The sequence below is a fragment of the Solanum pennellii genome, chromosome 10 (genome assembly GCF_001406875.1).
Source record: "Solanum pennellii chromosome 10, SPENNV200".
Classification (NCBI taxonomy): Eukaryota; Viridiplantae; Streptophyta; class Magnoliopsida; order Solanales; family Solanaceae; genus Solanum; species Solanum pennellii.
Window position 1 is genome coordinate 26,420,729 of NC_028646.1, and position 23,679 is coordinate 26,444,407.

At 33.9% G+C, this 23,679-nt stretch overlaps 1 pseudogene; it reads left to right on the forward strand.

Moving 5' to 3' along the window:
- Positions 1-4,732: 4,732 nt before the first annotated feature.
- Positions 4,733-21,956, forward strand: LOC107001170 (annotated as a pseudogene).
- Positions 21,957-23,679: the final 1,723 nt, after the last annotated feature.

Consider the following 23,679-nt stretch of genomic DNA (forward strand, 5'->3'; position numbering starts at 1 on the left):
TGACTTTTTTGTTTGATCATTTTTGTAGTTAGGGGTGTCTGAGTCTTTAATGTGTGATAACCATGCACTAGTCGTTCGGGGACGAACAAGGAATAAATTTGTATTTCTTGTAATGAACCGAACAATCAATATGTAGAAAGGGAAAGTATCTGCGAAAAACATAGGCAACTGTCCATCTAGAGCGGGCCAGATGCCGATGGAGCGACAACGCCACTACGACGTAAGTTTGCGCCAGAGCAGGATTAGCGAGGAACAACGTAATTACGAGAAATTATATTTTCTATATTTCCAAAATGCCTATTTAAGTCATACATTACCCTAGAAACTTCAGAAATTTTGCTCTAAGCTTGAAAATGAAAAAGAAGGATATTTCTTGAATTAGGATGGAAAAATCTCGCAAATTCTTGGGAAAATCTACTATCACAAACCCTGAAGAACTCAAATCAAGTCAAAACTCTTCCATTGAGTGGCGACAAGGTAGGCTAGGTTTTTAAAATAGAGTAGATATAAATCTGTGCTTACTGCTTGATATATGTAAATCAATGGTAAAGGCTATGTGTAGACCTATCGTAGACTGATTTGATTGCACAAATAATCCTTAGAATTCGATATATGTGGGTTTTATGCCTAGTGAGAAGATTTTTTTAATTTTTTAAGAGCCTTAGATGATCAACTAGGGTTAAGCATGACCTAATTTTGAATTAATGAAGGGATTTTGGAGTAACTAGTAGGTGATGGTTCTGATTTTATGCATATGTGATGTGTTCTTGTTCTTGTGTCATGATAATACTTGCTATGTATGCATGTTGTAATATTGATCACACTTGTTGTAAATGAGATATATGAATTATCATTTCCATGGAATCATGAATTAAATGTATGATTTAGATAATGTGATTGTGGTGGGTGAATGGAATCGGATTGCCACATTCCGACATACTTATTGGATAGGATTGAAATATTCTAGTATAAAAATGGGATCATCCTTCACATTTCGACATAAATATAAGGTTGGCTAACACGTTTTGGCATAAATATGATATCAGCTGCCACGTTTCGGCATAAATATGGGATAGGTTACAACGTTTCGGCAAGCTAACTGTTTGGATTTGGGTCCCATGAGAGGAGCAATGATGTCATATAAAATGTCAAATGTGTAGTTGTTTGTAAATTGATAATATTGTACATGTTTGATATTCACTTGTTAGTATAGTGTTGCATAGACTTATATATATTGTACTAGTGAATTCTTGTTGCCAATTGGTACTTGGTTATGTATTAGTTATAATAGCTAGATTAGAGTTAGTGTATGCGAGGAATTATACTTAGGTGGATTTTACCTTGGGGTAAGAGATTGGGCTAGTGCTAAGGAAGCTTGTTTTAATGTATCCTATCGCTACGATGGGTAAGGTGATGAGGAAGCTAACCAGGACACAATTAAACTCATTCTTAATGAGCAGTGCAGAAGAAACAAAATTATTCCTAATAGTAGGGACATGTAGAACGTTGTTCAAAGTCAACACCTTGTCGGATGTCATTATCAACATTACTTTCCCATTTCTTGCAATCCTTGTTGTTGTATTTCCCATTGTTAAATTTCCATTGATCTTAGTAGAAGTGTAAGTTGAAAAGGCTTCTTTTGCAGAGAAAATATGTCTAGTGACACCTGAGTCGAGAAACCACTCCTTGGGATTTCCAACCAAGTTACACACTAAGATTATTGCACACAGGTCATATGCATCTTCCATCTCTTCCACTATGTTTGCTTGACTTTTGCTTTTGCCTTTGTCTTTCTCTTTATACTTTCTTATAGAATAACAGTCAGAAGACTTATGACCAGCCTTACCACAAGTGTTACAGTTGCTCTTGCATTTCTTCTTCGCTTGTTCTGAGTACTATTCGTTGGACTTCTTTCTCTTCTTGCCTTTGGTAGGAGCTTTTTCAACAATATTAACTCTAATTGCTGTCAAACTTTTATGAGACTTTTTTTTGACGGTTTTGTTATCTTAATAAATCTTAAGCCCAATCATAAGATCTTCAAGCTTCATTTTTGACGCTTGTGCTTTACATATTTCTTGAAGTCGATATTCAAATGAGGTAACTTCTCGATCATTGGAGGCATTTGAAAAACTTCGATTACTACTATATCTTAGTAATCATATCATGGAAAATAAGTTGAATTTCCTGCACTTGTGATCCAACAATTTTACTCTATGACATTTTATAGTCAAAAAACTTCGCGATCATAAAATTTTTTAAGCATGCATCTTTTGCCTTGTATTTCTTCTCAAGTGAATCCCACAATTACTTTGAAGTTGTCATTGCACTATAGACATTATATATGTCATCCTTTAAATCATTTAGAATGTAGCATGTACGTAGAAAATCTGCATGTTTCTATGCTTCAATAATTATGATTTTTCTCCATCTGCAGACATAAAGTGGTAAGCCAAAAAATACCCGTTTTTGTCATCCTTTGAAATTCACACCTAAGAACTTTCCCATTTTCTCTACCGGTGGTACAATAGTTCAGGTTGGTGCAGCAACCGCCACCATAACATTATTGTTTTCCATTTTTGATAAAAAAAAAACGATATAGACTTTGTAGACTATAACTTAAAATTGCTGACTTAATAGGAGTATAAAACCATGAAGATTTTTGTCTCCACCAAAAAAACATATTAAATACAAAATACTAATTTTCTTAAGATTGTTGCACAATCTGTGTTTAAAATACAATTACTAATTTCGACAAACATTGCATAAACACGAAATTACCAAAGTTTAATGAATCACTAAGAACAGAAGAACATAAATGAATTCACAACAACTAAAATTTGTAAAACATACCAAAATCTGGAAAAAGACAAAATGGAAAAAAATCAAGCCCACCGAATACATAGTGTCCCCTTAAGGAAATTATTCCCCTCTAGTATTTAAGGTTTAATTTGGAATATATCCTACATGGATAGAATGATCTCAGTTAGTAGTATTGATACTTAAAATTATTGGTGTCAGAGAACCACTCAACAACAGTAAAAGTACTTGAAAAAACGTTGTGCAGAAGAAAAAGAAAAAGAAATTTGAAAATATCGTGATGAAAAATTCTGAAGAATCTATAGTATTTATAGCCAAGAGGAACTGATTTCGAAAGGTTGCAACCTTTTAGGATCGACACGACCATTCTTGAAAGTTTGTAACATTTCAAAAAGTCATGGTTGTTTCCAAAAGTTGCAACCTTTTGCGGGAAATTCAAATAAAATAGGAAAGTTTATATAAAATGGGTCGCTCGCGATTTGAGTTTGGTCAAAATGTTTCGGTTAATTTACTAGTGAGAAAATGGTCAACCCCCCCCTCGAACCTATATCAAAATCCCAACTGCACAGTCTAAATTCACGGGTGTCCTATTAGCCACCTGAGCTTTACATTTCTCTATTTTCTACAAAGCTAAGTGCTGACATCAACACATACACCAAACAATTCATCCTATGTGATTCCATATGCTCGGTCCCCCGCCTTGAAACTCCAGTTTCTTGTTTTCCCGCATTTCCCTCTAAAACGTAAAAGAACAAAGAAAACCCTCCTTCCTCATTTTCATATCTTTTCCATTTCTGGTGATCATAAAATGATTTTGCCATCATCAAACGATTTAGCTGTGTATTGTAAACTTCATTTTGTAGTTTATCAACAAACGATTTTTCCATCATCGAAAGGTTAGTTCTTTATCCCTTAATTTTGAGTTTGTGATTTATCCCCTGTAGTTGCTGTTGATTCATGAAATTTAGAGCATTATTGTGTGAAATCTTATGTGTTGCTTACAAATATTGTCTAAGGTGTTCATTTACACCATAATATACCAAATTTTTCATGAAATTTAGTTCTTCCCATGCTCGTCTATGTCACATAAGTTTTGTATTTAGTTCGTCTTAGTATTATGTTCATCGAGTGTTCTATTTATATATTATTTTTACTATTATGTCCATAGAGAAGATGCTAGTTTGCTGTTGCGCTGTATTTATTTTCATAGATTATGTTCATAGAGAAGCTGAATATTTTGTTGTATTCTGTTTGGTTGTTACTGTTTTGTATTCTATTCGTTCTTAAGTACTATTCTATTTTTTGGATTGCGCTCAAGTTAGAGTATGTCAGTAATTACTATTCTGCTTTTTTTATTACCTTCAGGTAATAGATGAGTCGGTTTTCTTTGATAATTCTAAGGTGTTACCACGGTGGCGTGGTGTATTTAAGTAGTGCGGAACGAATATATAATGGTGGAAAAGTTATATAATTTCTGGATATTGATGTCGATAAAATGTCATATTTTAAGTTGAAAGACTATATTAGAGAATTTAGACATAGTACAACTTGCACTTTTACTATTAAAGCAACTAAAATTGGCATTTTGGTAGAAATTGATAATGATAAAGATATTTAAGACACGATGTGTGTTTTGGAAGATAGGATGAAGTGGAGGTAATTGTTAGGCATTTGGTTGATGAGACAATTGTGGGGCCCATCTTAATAGAAAAAGGTAGTTATGTGGATATGGGAGAATTTTGTTCATCTTTTGTTACAAGGCCTAGTGAAAGTGAAAACCTTAACTTTAGGGTAGGTGAAGACCACTTAAATAGTGAGGACCCTATTGCTACTTTTTCAACCACACCTCCTTTCACTACCACACCTCCTTTCAATACTGCTACTGTAGATTGTGCTAGTGCAGATGGTGAAATAGATGTTTGTATTGTTGGACCTTATTTCTTGGATGAAAGAAGTAGAGGATTCTATTTATTCAACTGATGATAGTGTTAAGTCTGAAGCTGAATTAGTTGGAGATGATGATGGAGAAGAATATGGTAGTGATGTACATGAGAAGGTTAGGGAGTTGAGGGTTGAAAAAAGGAGATTTCAAAGGAGGAAAAGAAGGAAAAGAGTAGCAGCTGACAATGAAGAAGTATTAGTAGGTGAAGTTGGACTAGATTTATGTTTTGATGAAATTGGAACAGGTAAAATAATTCATAAAGGAAGGGTAGGAGTTGATGAGTCTTACTTTGCATGTTCTGATTAGGGTAGTTTTGAGTTAGATGAAGATGAATGTTGTAATAATGATGAACATGAATCTGGTAGATCAATTGGGGTAAAGTTTTCAAGAAAGAGGAGTTCAAAACCTCAAAAAATCATTCATGATCCTACAACAAAGAAATTTGTGTGGCAGTTGGGAATGGTTTTTAAAGATGTAAAAGAGTTTAGACAAGCAGTAACTAAATATGCAGTTAAAAGGAGGTTTCAATTGGAGAAGTGGGTGAATAAGCAAAAGAAAGTTAGAGTTAGATGCAAAGATGGTTGCCCAGGGATTTTGTATGGATGTCTTGATAAGACGACAAATAATTTCATGATAAGAACTTACAATCCAAAGCATACTTGGAACAAGACAACTAGAAATTACTTATGCAATGCATAGTTTGTTTTGATGCTTTAACGAAGGCATGGATTCATTCTAGGAAGTGCATTGGATTAGATTATTGTTTCCTAAAAGGTGTTAGTAAAGGCCAATTTTTAGTTGTTGTGTCCAGGCATGGTAACAATCAGATGGTGCTGCCACTTTCTTGGGAAGTAGTTCAAAAGGAGAACAAACACACATGGACCATGTTTCTCAAGTTCATAAGGGATTATTTGGGGCTTGGAGATGGTGAAGGTCACACCTTGATTACAAAAATGCAAAAAGTATGTGAATTTATTTTGTAATTTTCAATTTATATATGTAATTGTGGCCTAATAATCATTTATTGCAGGGAATATCTTTAGCAATTACAAATGTATTATGAACATAGAATGTGGTATAGGCACATATTAGCTAACTGGGCCAAGGATTGGAGGGTCTTCAAGGAAGATAAGAATTTTGAAATATAGCTAAGAGTAAAATTGAGTCTCAATTAAGGAACAATATATATAGAGAAGATGAAGTTGTTAGGCCTAGAAATAAATGATGGATAACTTAATGTACTACAACATTAATTTTTGGTGCAAAGTTTACTTGGGATAAGGCATAAATACCCTCTTAGACTAGAACTGAAATCTCAGAGACACACTTAAACTTAACTAAGATCCTATTGCCCGAAACTCATTTTATTCGTATTTTGTGCACTTTTTTGCTGATGTGGCACGTTCAACCACCCAAGTTTGTTCTTTTTGTATACACTCGCCCGCCACGTGTGTATATGTTATTTTTTATTATTTTTTTTAAAAAAATAAATACTTTTTTTTAATTTTAAAATATGGTATTTAAATTAATTAATACACATTTTTTTACCTTGTATCAAAACTTTTTTTTGTTACCTACATTCATTATTTTTTCTCTTTTATTTATCTATTGATTTTATTTTATTGTCTTTGATTTTGATTTGATTTCAAATGTCTTATATTTAGAATAAGTTAATTTTGAAAGAATATCAAAATAAGAGAATAAAATTAAAAAAACATATAAAATTCAAATGTTAAAAATAGAGGACACTTTTTCAATTAACTTTTTTTCAAGAAAATACACATAATTTGTTAAGTATAATTAAAAGTGAAAAAATAATAAATTAATTAGAAAAAATTTAAAGTGAAAAGATATTAAAAAATATATTCCACAAATAAATATATAAAAATAATTAAATTTATATATACGTTTTATTGTCAGTAAATATGTACTAACTAATTATAAAGTTACCAATAAAAAATGACATGTCTCAAATTTGTGCACTCATCACTTGCCTTCACTAGAATGTGCACACTCTCTATGGTGTATTAATTACATTTTAAACTAGTTTGGTGGTTGCGGTGGTGGTGGTGGTGGTGGTGGGGTAATAAGACCCTAGTTAAGTTTATGTGTGTCTCTAGGATTTCGATCATAGTTTGGGGGTACGCATGCATTATCTCAAGTTTGTTTCAATACAGAAGTAAAATTTGACTTAGTAGAGAACAACATGTCTGAGTGTTTTAATGCATTGATCTTGGATGCTAGACAGAAGACCATCATTACTATGCTTCAAGAAATAAGAGTGAAGATGATGACAAGAATAAGCAATTTAAGGGAGTCCTCAAGTACATAGAAGTGTAGTTTCTCTCCAATGGCTCTGAAGGATTTAAAGGAGAACATTAGTAGGTCTATAGACTATACCACTGAGTTTAACAGAGCTGCTGGATTTGAAGTGAAATAAGGGCTTTGTCAACACAAAGCGGATATTGCTAGGAGAACATATAGTTGTAGGGTGGGGTAGTTAAGGGGCATACCATGTGCAGATGCAGTGGCTACATTATAATTTAAGAAGTTTTCTCTTTATGACTGTATAGACAACTGCTACTGTAAGGAAAGTTACTTGAGGACTGATGCCAACGTTATTTAACCACTGAAAAATATGGAGATTTGGTCAGTTTCTACAAACTCCACTATTGAGTCACTAAAAATCACAAACGTGCTTGGTAGGCCACTTAAGGCTAGAAGTAAATAAGCTAGAGAAACTAAAAAGTTTGGGAAGCTTCCTAGGACAAGACTTGCAATGACATTCAATATATGCCATGTTAGATTCCATAACAAGAGAGGGTTTCCTCAAAGAGAAGGTGTTGAATCATCAACAAGACAGAGTGCACCATTACCTAATGCATCAGTAAGGACAGAATACACATGTTCAGGCAAGGGAAGAGGCAAACCAAGGGTAATATTTGAACTTCTTTTACTTTTTCTTACTTTAAGACTTAATTTTTCTCTTATATGTATAAAAAACATCAGCACCATCAGAAGGTGAGCCTCCACTAAAAAAAGGGAAGAGGAAGACCAACTAATACATCATTAGTAGCACCTAGTGCATCTCCCCTACCTACTGCACCTACTGATTTTCCTACATCCTCTTCTTCTCCTCACACTTATCTGCATCATCTTCAATAGCTGGTACTACTAAAACAGGAAGAGGTAGGGTAAACACATCTCCAAAGAAAAGACGAAGAGTCATGGGAATGGGTGTTTTCCAAACTGCAAATAGCTTCAAAGTCATGAATACGAGTCTTTGATTTATGCTAACAACTTAAAAATAAAATTAAAATACTAATTTCATTTTATTAAACAACTTAAATATTATTATTATCCTAATTTTACTGTAGCCTGGCATGCCAAGTAGTAAGATCTGTACTGGACAAGCAAAAGTGACAAGATCGTCTTATGTCACTGGTGACATTGGTTATATATCAAATAATACAACTAAGTTGAAATGGAATGGTAAAATATCTTTCTCAACAAAAAAGCTCCATGAACTTAGAGAGAAGCAAAGAAAGAATACGATGAGAAGTAGTTCAAGTAAAAATTACACTTCTTCACTATCAAAGAAGCCATGGAAATTGTAGTGATGTTGATGTATTTATGAACTTTTAAGTTAGCCCATGCAAATTGCATAAATGACTTGCTATTTTGAATTTTGTTTGTTGGTCAATTTTTCCTTATGTGAGGCCTCATGAATATGACTTTATTTTTGTAAATTCTGCCTTGTCTGAGGCGTTATTTTTGTAAATTTTGCCTTATGTGAGGCCTTTTCAATGAATGATGATGTTGTGTTTTCTAACGAATTGTATTGGCTATTCAAGTGTGCTTACATATGTTATGTTGGTTATGTGTATTACAAATGGTGTTGTGTTGTCTATGTTGAAATAGGAATGGATGGCTAGGTTGTTGGTTGTGATGAAGTGTTGCATATTAGTAAAAGCTTCAATAGATATCAGAGATACAAAATGAGACACATACATTGACAATTTTAATTAAACATAACAACAACAACACAAATCAAAGAGATACCCAAATATGCAACACATGAACTACTGGTTGCTTATGAATACAACAACAACACAAGTCAAAATACACAAAAGTATTTTCCTATTGAACCTACACCATTTCAACCATCTATTGAGTTTACTCTCCAATAAAAAATTAGAGTTCCTCAGTTTTCAATATGAACACGTCTAATACGTAATTCTTGCTTCAACATATTGATTTTGTTCACAAATCTTGGAAGGATAAAATTTGATCTTGGATCAACTTTTTCTTTGTCCATCCATCGAAACAATTTGTAATTTTTAGACTAAAAATGATCCAAAATAGTACATTACATTAGTATCGTTCAAAATAAAGTGTAACAAGAATACAAGAAAAACCAGATACACCATAGCATGCAATGGCGGACCAAGGATTTCCATCCAGGGGTTTCAAAAATAGAAGTATAAATGTGTATATAAGTCATCAAAACAAAATTTGAAGGAAGTAGTAGTATATAATTTTAGTGGCGGACCCTTCAAATTTTTTTGGTTTAAAACCACCCTTTTAGCATGTTTTATAAAATAAAAAACTAAAGAAAAAAAGATGTCCGAAGCTAAGACTTAAAAAAATTGAAACGGAAATAGTAAAAACAATCGCTAATACAAGGATTTGAACCGTAGATATGAAGGTTAATTTCACAGGAATCTTCGTTTGGGATATCTGTTTCAATTTGTTATTAGGGGGTTCAAATTGCATATATACATATAAATACAAGAGATTACCTTATATATACCGCGTAATGTTTTGCCGAGAGGGTTCAATTGAACCCCCTAGAACCCATGTGGGTCTTTCCCTGATAGGATGGGCAAGACCAAAATCTTCTTCTTGGATTTAATTTAGACCAAAAAGTTTGCAGAATCAGAAAAATTCCTTGTTTGCATTTAACTACAACGTAGAGCATTGGGTCTAAGTCATCCATACAAAGCTTATTCATGTTTTCATTTTCCTTTTTTGATGAATTTTGAGAAAATTCAAATCAAATTAAAGACCTTACTAAGAAATTAGAGAATATTACAAATCCTAAATTCAAGATTTAAAGTAGAAATGAATATTAACAACTAAATCCTACTTAATTTTGAGAATAAATCGTGTTTTTTTAAATAAAAGGAACAAGGGTTAATGGTGGGGAAGAAGATACAACACTTTATTTAATGGTGGGGAAGATGACCATTGGAGAAGGCGGAATTTTTTGTCAAATTTTGCATTCTAACGCACCTAGAGGCGGCGAGAACACCTCCAATGAATGGTCAGGACTTAGATGTCGAAAATCGAGAAATATAAAGTTCAAGTGGGTAATAGGACATATTTGAAGTTGGAGTGTGTAGTGAGATTTTCCGTATAAGTTTGGGGGGGGGGGGTTAGACCATTTTCTCTCAATTAATTAATTGAAAAGTTTTGGTCATTTAATTTAATTTAATTAATTATAAAAATAATTGACTAAATAATTAAAACAAACTTTGTCCCAAAAATAATCTCTCGATCATTTTCCGTAGTCAAAGTTGAGTGATGACGCCGATGACGCGAGGGGGGTGGGCTCCCTCTTTCAAACACTTTTAGCAATTAATAGAATTGTTTCTCTATCTAAACTTTTCTATTTTTCTTTCTACCACTGATGAGGGAGAAATTCCTTTTTACTAAAGTATAAGAGGACTTTTCAAGTTCCCTACTTTTCAATTTTCTCTTTTTCTCATCTTTCCTCCATTTCCCATTTACTCTTGCTATGTACCCAAGATACAGATTGTAAGAAAAATACAAATTCCCAAAATAATAATTCATAAGATAATGATCATGAAAAAAAATCTAAATATATTTAATAAAACAATTAAGGTTATCACGAAAAAAATTACAATTCAATCGTGATTTTGTTCAAATACCTGAAGCGTACCATCATCCGTTGTGTTGAATTTGAATTAAGAAATTGTTGATACCCATGTTTGAAGTAAATCGTGGTATGTAAAACAATCGGTGATAATCATGGAATATGAGAAAATCGTGCTTAGTTGATTTTTCGTTACAACATCAATAATTTGTCATATTGACTCTGAAATTTTGTGTTACATTCTTGCAATCATTTTTACCCTGCTCTGCACACATTAAATCAGCTTGCATGCATATACTCTTGATTCTCTACCTTAATTGGATGCTAGCAGCTTACGTAATTTTAGAAACTACTATTTTGAGATAGTTTGCAATATTTGGAGCTTGTTCCTGGGATGATTGGTATTGAGTGGGTTATGGAGTTGTAGTCTGTTTATCAGTTGGATTGCCTCTGTCAGGTTTCAAAGGGACATCCAGACCTACATAATTTTAAAAATAGTTACCTGTCAGGTTCCACTAGTTTGATGCCTTGAGAAATTATGTATGAGTTACTCTGTACTTCTGTAAAGAAGAAATGTTCAATTTTCATATGCACCTTAATATTGCTGGTTCTGCTAATAGTGAATAAGGTTACTCTATTCCATGATCATGTCTTGTAACGGTTCGAAATTTTATCCTCTGCATCCCCCCAGTATAATGAAAAAGAAACATCTCAATCCCAAAGCAAACAAGGAAGCACAAAAGAGAATGGAGAAGTGATTTGAAAAAATGAAGCTTCAGTTTCTGGTGATTCTCAGGGTCAAGATGAGAATGATGACTCGGGTCATAATTTAGCATCCAAAGATAACACAAATGAAAATGTAAAACGAAGAATAAGACGTACTAAACAACCTGTATCTTCTGATTCTGATTGTGATTCTGATTTAGATACAGAGGATCTTTCTAGGGATGACTTGGTGAAACTAGTGGCTGAGAAGGAAGAACTCCTAAAGATAAAAGATTATGAGTTTCAGAAAATGAAGAAAAAAGTTGTCATTTAAGTTTAGTTTTTCTAGGCACATGCTTTACCAGATGCTCCTGCATTCACTTATTAGTATACGTTATGCTTGTGATTTTCTTTTATCTTCTGCATAAATGCTATTGCATAATTTTTTGAAATCTCTTCAAGATGTTGCTGATAATATGGAACGAGTTTCTTCTGTTATAAAGAGAGCTTCTCCAAAATTGATGAATCTAAGGATACTGTTTATGCTGTGCCACTTCTAAGACACTTCTGGAAGGTGTTGAAATGACTGATAAACAACTTTCCAAGGTACACTTTTTCACCTAAATATAGTTCATGACCTATGTTCTTTCTTACTGCTTTGGTAGACTCTGAATTCATCTATGTAACACTTCAACCTTTTTTAACAAACATAATATATAAACAGCTTTAGGTCTTTAAGGGTGAATTCTGAAAGACTATAGTTGTAAATCTCAACAAGATAGTTCCAAAAACTACCCCTTAAGGCAGTGTAAAATCCTACAGATATAGGCCCTAGAACCCATTGCTGCTCAATAACTTGTTGGGTATGTAGCAAGAATTGATGAGAAATAGAGGAACTTGGAAAGTTGAGAACTTGAGTGTTGGGAAATTGAAAAGTCCTTTTATGCTTTAATGAAAAGGCATTTGTCCCTCATCGGTGGTAGAAATAAAAATAGAAGAGTTTAAATATTGAAACACTCCTATTAATTGTTAGAAGGGTCGGAAAGAGGGATCCCCTCGCGCCGTTGTCGCTCGGTCGTCTCGGTTTCGGCTTATCGAGAAATTATTTTTTGGACAAATTTTATTTTAATTATTTATTTAATTAATTAATTAATTAGCCAAAATGTTTTGAATTATTTAGTTGATAACAGAAACGTTTTAGTTTTTTAGTTGAAATTAACTGAAACGTTTCAACTTTTTAGTTGACTAACTCGACCCCACTCGGATCCGAGCGCGACCTGTTTGATTTAAAAAACTTTTCTATTTTATTTAAAATTCCCACCATTTTTGGAAATGACTGTTGTGAAAGTTTTCAACTTTCACGAAAAGCCAGTATCATTAGAAAGGATGCAAACTTTCATTGATGGTCGTGTGATTTTTGAAAAGACTGCAACCATTCGGAACCTGTTCCTCTTGCCTATAAATACCATTCACTCTTCAGAATTTTCTTTACTAATTTTTTTGAGCACTTCTTCTTCTTCTGCACAATAAATTACTTCGTGTATTTTGCTGCTATTGCCTGGTTCGCTGACACCAGAGTTTTTTTGTATCAAATACTCTATTGATTGAGATCATTTTTACCCTGATTGATCATATTCCAAATTAAACCTCAGATATTAGAGGGGAATAATTTCCTTAAGGCGACACTGTGAGTTCAGTGGACTTGATCTTTTTCCTGTTAAAATATTTTAGATTCTGGTACGTGCTCTACAGAATTTTAGTTTTTGTAAATAAAATATTGTTCTTCTTTCTTACAGATTCAGTAAATTTTGGATACATCCTATTTCAGCAAAATTTATCAAAATCAATTATTCTGGTTTTTTCTAACACATATTGGCAACACTACTTTTGCTAAATGACCCACCCAGCTAATGAAACGAAGGAGAAGCAAAGAAGGTTTGCAGTTTGCTTTATATATACATGCAGCTGGAAGAGCAGATCCAAACATTTCTCTTTGATATTGGAAAAATACTAGTCAAATGCTTACTGTTACTCCAATTTTAATGTAAGGTTCAATAATTTCAAGGGGTTGAATTTGGAATCCTTCCTGTTTCCTTCTGATATATGTTATCGGTACTTCTTCGTCTTAAATGTCTTTAAAAGACCTCCACGAGGAGGTCTCCATTATATATTTCTTAGTGCGGGTTTTTGCTTACATCTCGTTACTTTTCAGGTATTCAAAAAAATTGGTGTGGGAAAATATGTGATATTATAGGTGTTTAGAGAATCCTCTTGAATGGAGGGACCTGGTCCCTGACTGATTTCTATTGTCCAGTTCTATAATGGTGTAAAACTGTAAAGCTGTCATGTCAGAGGTTGGTGAGGCGTCAACATAATACACTAATCAGAACGGACAAAGTTATTTGTCCAACACTCAATAACTCTTTATGTTTGAGTTAGTCAACATGACAAACAACAAGTTAGTTCATTTAAAAGGAGAGTGAGCCAGAACGTTTCTCAAGATGCTACTAAGAAAAGTTTGCAAGCGATCTGGTCGCACGACTGCAATATGAAAAGGTGAGAAGATAGTTGTTAGAAAAGTTGTCACCTTTGATGTGGTAGGTGCAGAACTTTTCTAAACAGCAAGCTCTTAGCCAATGAGTGGTCTCGACGAGTTTGTGTTGATTATATATAGTCTCTTCTCCAAAACACAAAATTAAGATTTGGCAAACAAAAACTTGGATATTTTTGTGAAAATTTGTAAGCTTGAAAAGAAGGTCATCTTCAAGGAAGAACAGTACTCAAACTCAACAAAAGGATATGATAGAGTGTTTAAGTATATTTGTTGAGTTTGAGTTTTGTGTCTATCATTTTATAAGTTTTTGCAAGTTTAAAATTCTCAAGAACACTTGCAAAGACCTACTTTCAAGAAGAAGAATCCTCAAGAGCAACAAGTACATGATAGAGATGAAAGTAGTCTAATTGTCTTAGGATAATATCTTTCGTGCTTATATTGAAAATTTGTTCCTAATCTGTAAAGTATTCAGATATTTTGTTGGGTTTTAAAAATATTAAATCGGTTAGAGTTAACTGATTTAGTGGGAAGTATTGTATCTGTTTAGTCAAGTTCTAAGCTATCTAGAGTTAGGTAGATTAGTGGGAAGTGTGGTATCTCCTTAGTTACTTTCTATGTAGTAGAGTTACTACATTTAGGGGGGAAGGGATTTCGAGGTACATTCCTACATTGAAAGTACTTTTAATCTGAATCATTGCTCTGTATGAGTGAAATGAAGTTTGGGTTGAAAAGCTTGAGAGGACAGGTCGTGATTTTCATCACTCTTGAGAAAGGGGATTTCCACGTAAAATACTTTTGCAGATCTTACTTCCAACTGTTTACTTTCTGCTTATATTTTAGTTACTTTACTTTCTAAATCAAGGGAATTGGTCTTTGACAGATAAGTGGGCACAAACATTCCAACAATCGGTATCAGAGCTTGGGCTTTCTATTTGGGTAACACCAAGAGAGAGAATCCTGTGAAGAATGGCTTCGCCATGAACCATGCAATAAGGTCGGTCTCCAACGAAGCTACCTCTATTTAATGGTCTGTACTATTTATGGTGAAAATAGAGCATGTTTGACTCTATAATGGCTAAATATTGTGAGTTGTCGGATGTTATTTGTGAGGGTGTCGTTCTCAAAACCCGACGAATATACAATGACTTTGACAAAAGGGATGTTGAGAAAAATAACTAGGCTTGGAAGCACTGAATGTGTGGAATCGGAGCAAATGAATATGATCTGATTTTATCTAGTGAATCAGACAAGGAAATCTAGAATTCTTTGAAAATAATGTACGAAGGTACTGAATAAACAAAGAAATCTAAATTAGATCTCTTCACTACTATGTTTGAAAGCTTCACAATGGAAGAAGGTGAATTTATTCAAGAAACGCGTACTATATTCCGTACCATCACAAATGAGCTCATGATTCTAAGAGAACCTGTCACTATGTGGAAGCAGGTCACTAAGATACTTGAGATTCTTCCCAGATCTTGGACTGATGAAGTTGATATTGTCTATGAAGCCAGGAATCCTGAAGTACTATCGTTTATTGCTCTATTTGAACATCTTCAAGTTTAGAAGATGCATTGAAGAAAGTACTGTCTCACTTTTAAAGACAAAAACGAAAGAAGAGACCAGGTCCATGACAAGTCAAGCAGAACCGAATCTGTTGACTGTGTTATGAAGAAGGATCTGTTGCCTAGGGTGATTCTTAAAGTGTCTCACGAGTGTAAGAACATCTTAAATATGCATCCATGCTTGTAATCAAAGATGATGAAGATTTGTTTGATGCCATGGTTGCTTTTATGGCAAAATTTGATGATTAAGAAGCCAAAGACAGGTAACCCTTTCTGATCTAAAACAAAACTTGCTAGTTTACTCTTTTAAGACGTTGAGGAATCTAGCCACTATTTTGATTGACTCGTTCATTGAGTTTACAACTGAAGATGATCTGATGAACAACAACATAAGTATACTTTAATAAGAAAAAGTAGACTTGGTTAACCAAATAACTGTTGTGGAACAACAATTAGTAGTTCTAGAAGTTGAAAATCTAGAACTTAGGGAAAATTAAATTTGCTGAGTGAGAATGTGGCAGAGGTAAGGGGGAGGCCAACAACGTGCAAGTCGAGCTAGAAAGTAGTTTGAATACCTCTGAACAAAAATTGTTATGGCCTTGGAGAGAACGAATCATTTATGGAGGGACTTGGTCCATGTCAAAGAAGAACTTGACAAAACATCTCAAATGGACCACCTCTTAAAAATTGCTTGCCAATCTTACTAGTCAAGGTCAAAATGATAAGAAGGGGTTAGGAAATTTAAGCAAAAGTCTATCTTACAATTTCCGCAGAAAATATGTGGCCGTGTCTAACAACTTTGTTTGCTTTTATTCTGGTCGTGATGGTCATTAGAGGAAACATTGTGCATCTTGAAAAATGAATGAAGATAATGTCTCAAACTATTCCAAATAGAGGAACAAGAAGAAGATGGGACCTAGTTAACACATGAACAGACATAAGAAGGGAAGTGGTCCTGCTTTTTCTCCAGAGTTGAAGAAAACCATCCTACCTTATTGGACAAAGGATTCACTCATCACTCAGTTATATGCTTACTGGAACTCTATCTCAAATGGGTTCCGAAGGCTAACAAGATATTTGCTATGCAAATGAGAGGAGGTAGCATCAGTCAGTGATGGTTTATGAATAGTGATTGCTCAAAACAAATGACTGGGAAAACTGAAATACTTCCTCTCTTTCAAGACACTTCAAGGTGGAGCTGTCTCATTTGACGATAGAAATAAGGGGTATATTTTTTGGGGGCAGACATGTTTGGGAAATCTATGGAACACACTTTTAAGGATGTATACTATGTCAACGGTTGCGTACAATATTTTACGTGTTTGATAGATTTGTGATGAATGAAATAAAGGTAAGTTCTTATAAAAAAGAATGTGTGGTCACAAACTTTCTCTCTTAGGTGATGCTCTTGATAGAATAGAGATGCAAGAGCGTGTGTATTATTGATCTGATTACTAATCGTTGTGACACTCTCACTTGCTTTAGTGCTCAAATTGAGAATATTGAGGTATGACATGAGAGACATGCCCTTGTAAACGTTTCTCTACTACACAAACTTCTGTCAAGGGACCTAGTCCTAGTCTACACAAAATGAAATTTGTAGATAACAAAGGTTGTGAAATTGGTAATAAAGAGAAGCAAATCAAACCATCCTTCATGTGAAATATGCAGGTTTATAATCTTTCAAAGATCCTTGGGACTGAAAAGATGAGTTACATATTTTGTGGTCAAAATTATGATATTGAGAAGCTCAATATCAATTAGGTTTGATAGAGTATGTATGGGATATTCATCCTTCAACAATGCTTATTTGGTGTATAAAAATTATGCATTGTTAAAGATGTTCATATGATTTTTGATGAACCTGGAAGAATGGAGAAGTAAGTTGCAAAACAAAGAAGATTTTGAGATTGAAGACATGCTTCAAATTCAGAGAGGTAGTCTAAATAGTGTTCTTGCTGAAGAACATCTTCTTTATGAATCCAACAATCTCAAGGAAGTTGATGCAAATTATGAACCTGATGAAGGACCCAGTCTTGTGGACACTATTGAACAAAGCTGATGGAGTTCACACTCAAATGTGAATCATGGAGATGAGAATGGAGAATCTAATAAAGCCCAGTTTGAAAGAGTCAAAGTATGACACTTGTTTCCCAACCCGGTGACAGGTTGTCCAAGTTCCTATCAACAATGGTTTCAAAAGAGGTAAAATTGACAAAATCCCCCTTTTTGAAATCACAAGTAAATGAATTGCTTATCATTCAAGTGTATATCGACGATGTTATCTTTGAAGAAACCTTTTCAGTTGTTGTCTGAAGATTTTGCCGCATTCATAGGCTGTGATTTCTAAATGAGCACGATGGGAGACTTCTTCTTAGAACTACAATTTCAACAAACCTCTAAAGGTACCGTTGTTTGTCAAGAAGAGTTCATCAAGGAGATGCTCAAAGGGTTAAAGTAGTTGATGTCAAGACAATGCTAAAAAGGAGTAATGTCATCATGAAGGGTTGCTAAGATAGGAACGTGGTCCCAACTCAGAGAAGTTGTTGAAGGAGTTTCATATTATGGATGTCAAGTCAATTGATACTCTCATGGGGACCAAATAAAACCTGGATGTGGGATAAATATGGTCTAGATGTAAATGATGCAAGTGTAAGAATTTATGCAAATTTCGAACATTATCCACCAGAATTACATTTGAAGGCAACTCAGAAAATCCTAAGATAGTTGAAGAAGACATGGACATGTTTCTATTCTGCTCATCATGAGTTTTTTTTATTTGGAGAGATGTGGTAATATTGATCATAATGTATATCCAGTTAGTAGAAAGAGTACTTCATCAATGGCTTATGATTAAGGATGATCTCTCATTCATGGGTAACTAAAAGACAAGATTCAGTTGCTGTTTTAACAACCGAGGCATACTATGTAGAAGGTGCAGCTTGATGGGCTCAATCTTGTGGATCAAGCAACAACTTGAAGCTATTAGAAGACCTTGCCAAGATATTAAAACTGAAGTTTGGAATGCTGAAACATATTTGAATGGATCATGCCTGAAATAATCAGTTCTCTCATGACTATGCAAAGGGCGCAAATATCCTTGTTTTTCAGTTATGTATGTTTCAGCAAGTTTAGTCTCATACCTTTTATTGGCATACAAACATCGCAAAAGTGCCGAAGGAAAATGGAGGTCAAGATAGATCAATACTATCACATAGAGAGGGACTTAGTCCATTTTCGAAGGTTAGCACTCTTAACATTGCATTTTGAATTATGGATGAGAATCGTTGCATTGCCACATGTCTGTCATTCAGTTGTCTTACCACTGGCCCATCTTTAAAATACCAAATGACACCTCGTTGAACATGATAAACCCTTTTAACTTTTTTATATTCCATATTTCTTTCATTTCCCTAGAAAATTAAATTTCACTTCCAAATATAAGAGTTTTTCGAAACCCTCTTTTCTCCTGTCTCAAAAACACTTCAAATTGTTAAATTCTTTGTTCTTACTTGAGAACTTTTTGATGAAGATGTTTTTGAGTGTGAAGAGGGACCAGATCCATCAAGCAAAATGAAGAAGTGGAAAAGATGATGCTCAAAAAGGAAGGAAGTTGATACTCTGATAACTTAAAGTATTTAGAATAGGAGGGTGTTTAGTTAAAAAATAACTAAAAAATGAAATGTAATATTTTTGGTTCTCAATTATTAATTAATTCATCTCGTAGGCCTTGAGTAAGTTTGATTTACAAATCTTTTTGTTATGAGAAACTCTGACTGGTGTTGGAAGGTATGACAATTGCACTTGCTAACAGGGATACTGAAATGGTTTGCCTAAAGGCTCAGCTTCTGGCATAACACTATCATAGGGACCTGGTTGAAAAAAAAGGCAGCCTGGAAGGTTCCACATGATGCCAGGACAACAAAGAATATGAACTTCAAAGGAGGCTTCTGAAAATACGCTAAGGGATATGGTCATTGATTATGTTCTTTAAATCCCCTGTCTCTAAGTCATCTCTTCTCTTCTTAACTTCTAATTCATTCCCCATTCCTCATTTTCTATCGAAACTGAGTGGGCATTGTTTTGGTTCTAATTTGTAATAATATGTGCAATGCTTTTATTGCTAATCTTTTTTTTATGAATAAGAAATATCTTATTTCTACTTAGTTGTCTCATTACTTTATGAATTTTTACCCATGTTTAGTGTTACCCGAGTGTCCATGAATTTGCTTGAACTCAACTTCTGTCTGATTGGTTTACTGCTTGGACCCTTTTTTATGATGTCAAAAGCGGGGAAATTGTTAAGGTATGAGATCAATGATGTTAGCTACTTTGAAGAAGACATGTCCATATCAATATGAAGTATTAATGCTAGCTACTTGAAAAGGACATGGTCATGCTGATAAGGGGAAGAAATTGTTTGTCATCATTAAAAAGGGGAAATGCTTTTTTGATTATTTGACAAACTTTAGGGATGATAAAACTTTAGCGAAGAGTTCTTGTTGATAGAGGGAACTGGTGAAAAAGTCTATTATCATTAAAAAGGGGGAATATGTCAATTTGGGGCTGATGATAAGTTTTGATGATTTAACAAATTTATAGATCTAACAAGGAACCAGATACTTATTATTGGGACTAATCACAGTGAGACGAACGAACGAAGTTATTGTCAGGAATATCTGTGTGTAATTATCAAAAAAGGGGGGAAATGTTATATTCTAGGTGTTTTTATAATGGTCACAGATGCATGGGCCTGTCCCTAAATGAGTTCTCTCGTCTAGATCTATAATGGGATACAACTGTAAAGCTGTCGTGTCAGAGGTTGGTGACGCGTCAACATACTACACCAATTAGAGTGGACAAAGTTGTTAGTTCAACGGTTAATAACTCATTATGGTTGACATAGTCAACATGACAAACATCAAATTAATTCATTCAAAAGGAGAGTGAGCCATCACATCTTCTCAAGAAGCTACTAAGAAAACTTTGCAAGGGTACTGCGATATGAAAAGGTGACACTACAACAAAAATGATCTTTGGCGACAATTAATTCTTAATTGCAATAAATAAGTATTTTAGTGGTAATTGACACTCCTTGTATATGTCCCTAAACACTTTAGCGACATTGGTTATAATGACACTTATCTAATGTCAGTGAAGACTTTAATACTTTTTATTAATATCTATATTTAATGCCGCTAAAAGTTGTTTTTGTTGTAGTGTGATGAGACAACAGCCAGAAAACTGTCACCTCTGATGTGGTAAGTGCACAAATTTTCTAAACAACAAGCTTTCAGCCAATGAGCAGTCCCTACGAGTTTGTGTTAGAGTTTATATAGTCTCTTCTCCAAAACACAAACTTAAGATTTGACAATCAAAAACATTGGGATTTTTTATGAGAATTCATAATCTTGAAAAGAAGGTCATGTTCAAGGACGAACAATGCTTATACTGAACAAAAGGATCTGATAGAGTGTTGAAGCATCTTTGCTGAGCTTGATTTTTTTGTCTATCATTTTATAGGTTTTTGCAACTTGAAAATTCTCAGGAGAACTTGCAAATACCTACTTTCAAGAAGAAGCATCCTCAAAAGAAACAAGGACCTGATAGAGCTATAAAGCTGTCTAGTTGACTTAGGATTATGTATTTCGTGCTTACATTGTAAATCTTCTCCTGATGTATAAAGGATTCGTATATTTTGTTTGGTTTGTTAAATTCAAAATCGGTTAGAGTTAATTTATTAAGTGGGTAGTATTGTATCTTCTTAGCAAATTCTATGTTATCTAGAGTTAGGTAATTTAGCGGGCAGTGTGGTATCTGCTTAGTTGCTTTCTTTGTAGCAGAGTTACTACATTGAGGGGGAAGGAATTTAGAGGTAAATTCCTAGGTGGAAAGAAGTTGTAATTTGAATCGTTACTCCGTTTGAGTGAATTGGATTTTGGGTTGAAAAGCCTGTAATGACATGTCGTGGTTTTCACCGCCCTTAACAAGGGGGTTTCCATGTAATCAACTTATCCAGATCTTCCTTCCAGTTGTTTACTTTCAGCATATATTTTAGTTATTGTTCTGGATGAGTCAAGGGACCTTGTCCTTGACTAATAAGTGGACACATACATTCCAACAAAATATGATCCTACAAATGAAGAATTTTATCCAAATAAGAATAATGCAGTGTTTCAAGTACCAGATCCTAAAAAGTCTCCTGGCATGGTTGTTGTCTGCCTCAAGGTATCTGTTTTGAATTTCTTCTCCAGCATTTGTGTGTTTTATTTTCTATTTCAATCGTATGCTCTTTATAATTATTGATTATTGCAAATCAAGAATGTACTTAGACATCCCTTTTCATTGAAGTCGAATGACTAACAAACATGACTCTGCGTCTTGTTGCAGTCGGGGTACACCTTGCATGACCGAATCATTCCGCCAGCTGAAGTTGGTGTGACGGTATCCATGGAGAGTACCAAGGCAGATTGAAGAACTGAAGCTTAAACAGGTTTATAATGAACCAATATTTTGGATCTTGAAAAAAATATTTTCTCACTTATGAAAAGGAATTTAGTTCCATATAATCCCGTGGACCTGTCTGTTCAAAGAGTTGTTATAGTTTTTTCTAGTATTTACAATTGTTTTTTTAAAGTGTTAAGTAACGCCTGTAAATAATGACAACTTTATGGTGGGGAGGTTTACTTCTTTGTCCTTTCATTCAACTTATCCAAATAGAGTTTTAACTCAACCATTTCCGCTCTATTTAGCCTTATCCCCATCTACAGATATTGTAGTGATAGATTTTTATAGAAATTGAACAATATTATTTTGTCAAATTCCTAATGATGTTTCTTCCATTACAATATTTCTGAACAAGTTTTTGGATAATTATCATAAACATTTTCTTCTTGGCGTGATCGATAGTGAAGATATTGAAATGTCACTATGAAAAGGACGATAACTAGCAAGTCCTCAAAAGAAACCAGAGAGATTATATTTACAATTATTTATATATTATAGTCTAAGTTGGCACTAAAACTAGAGGGATTATATATGCAATCATTTATACTTTAGATTCTAAGTTGGCACTGAAACTAGAGGGATTATATTTACTAACATTTATACTTTAGATTCTAAGTTGGCTTAAAAAACTAGAGTGTAATATTTACAACAATTTAGACCTAAATACCACTACAATCTATGTTACTAAAAAACCAATCTTCTCCATTCCTCCGGGCCTCAATTATAACCTTCCAAGTACAAGTCATGATCCAGCACACTTTCGGTCTTAATGGACTGATCTGTCCTTAAATCCTGAGGTTCACCAAAAAACCTTCATTAAACTCCGCCCAGTATCAATTAAAAAGTACAACACAAAATAGAAATACATATTTTAGAAGGATGTGGGATCTAAATTGAACAAGATTAGAAATTACCACGTTCAACTTAAGTGCACGTAGCACATAAGATAACTGAGAGTATGTCGTCTGAGAAGATTTAGCTATGTCCTTAAATATATCCTTCAGTCCGTCCAAGTGATTATATGATAATTGAAATTTTAAAGTGATAAAAGTTGATAGATAGAGATAAAACCACATGGAAGGAAGTTATTTCAGCGAACTTAAAATCCTTCAGAAATCTCACAAGAACATGAATAAATAGCTAGAACAAAATTAAATGTGTCAACAAATGAATCTTATAGACGATAGTTGATATTGAATTAATTAGAGGATATCATAAAATATTTTTTTTAAAAACAGTGCTAAGTGTTTTAGAATCTGACCTCCCATTCTCATTCCAGTTAAGAAGAATATATATACATGAGACTGAATCTCCTACACCTAAAATAGTTCTTAAAGATATTCTGAGAATATCTTATTCCTATAATGTAACATATAATATGTCATTGAATATTTCTCACAAAATTAGATACACAATCTTAAATTAATATATTTACACATAGCATTGCTTAATCCCCCCCACCCCCTCAAGTTGGTGCGTAAAGATTTTAAAGCCAACTTGCAAAGATGGTAGTCAAATTGATTCTTTCCTAATGCTTTTGTGAAAGTATCAGCGATCTGCATATTCGAGGAAACATATGTCGGATGATTGTTGCCCTTTTTATTTATCTCATCACGGAGAAAATGACAATCTATTTCTATATGTTTCGTCCTTTCATGAAATACTGGATTTCTTTGCTATATGCAGCGCT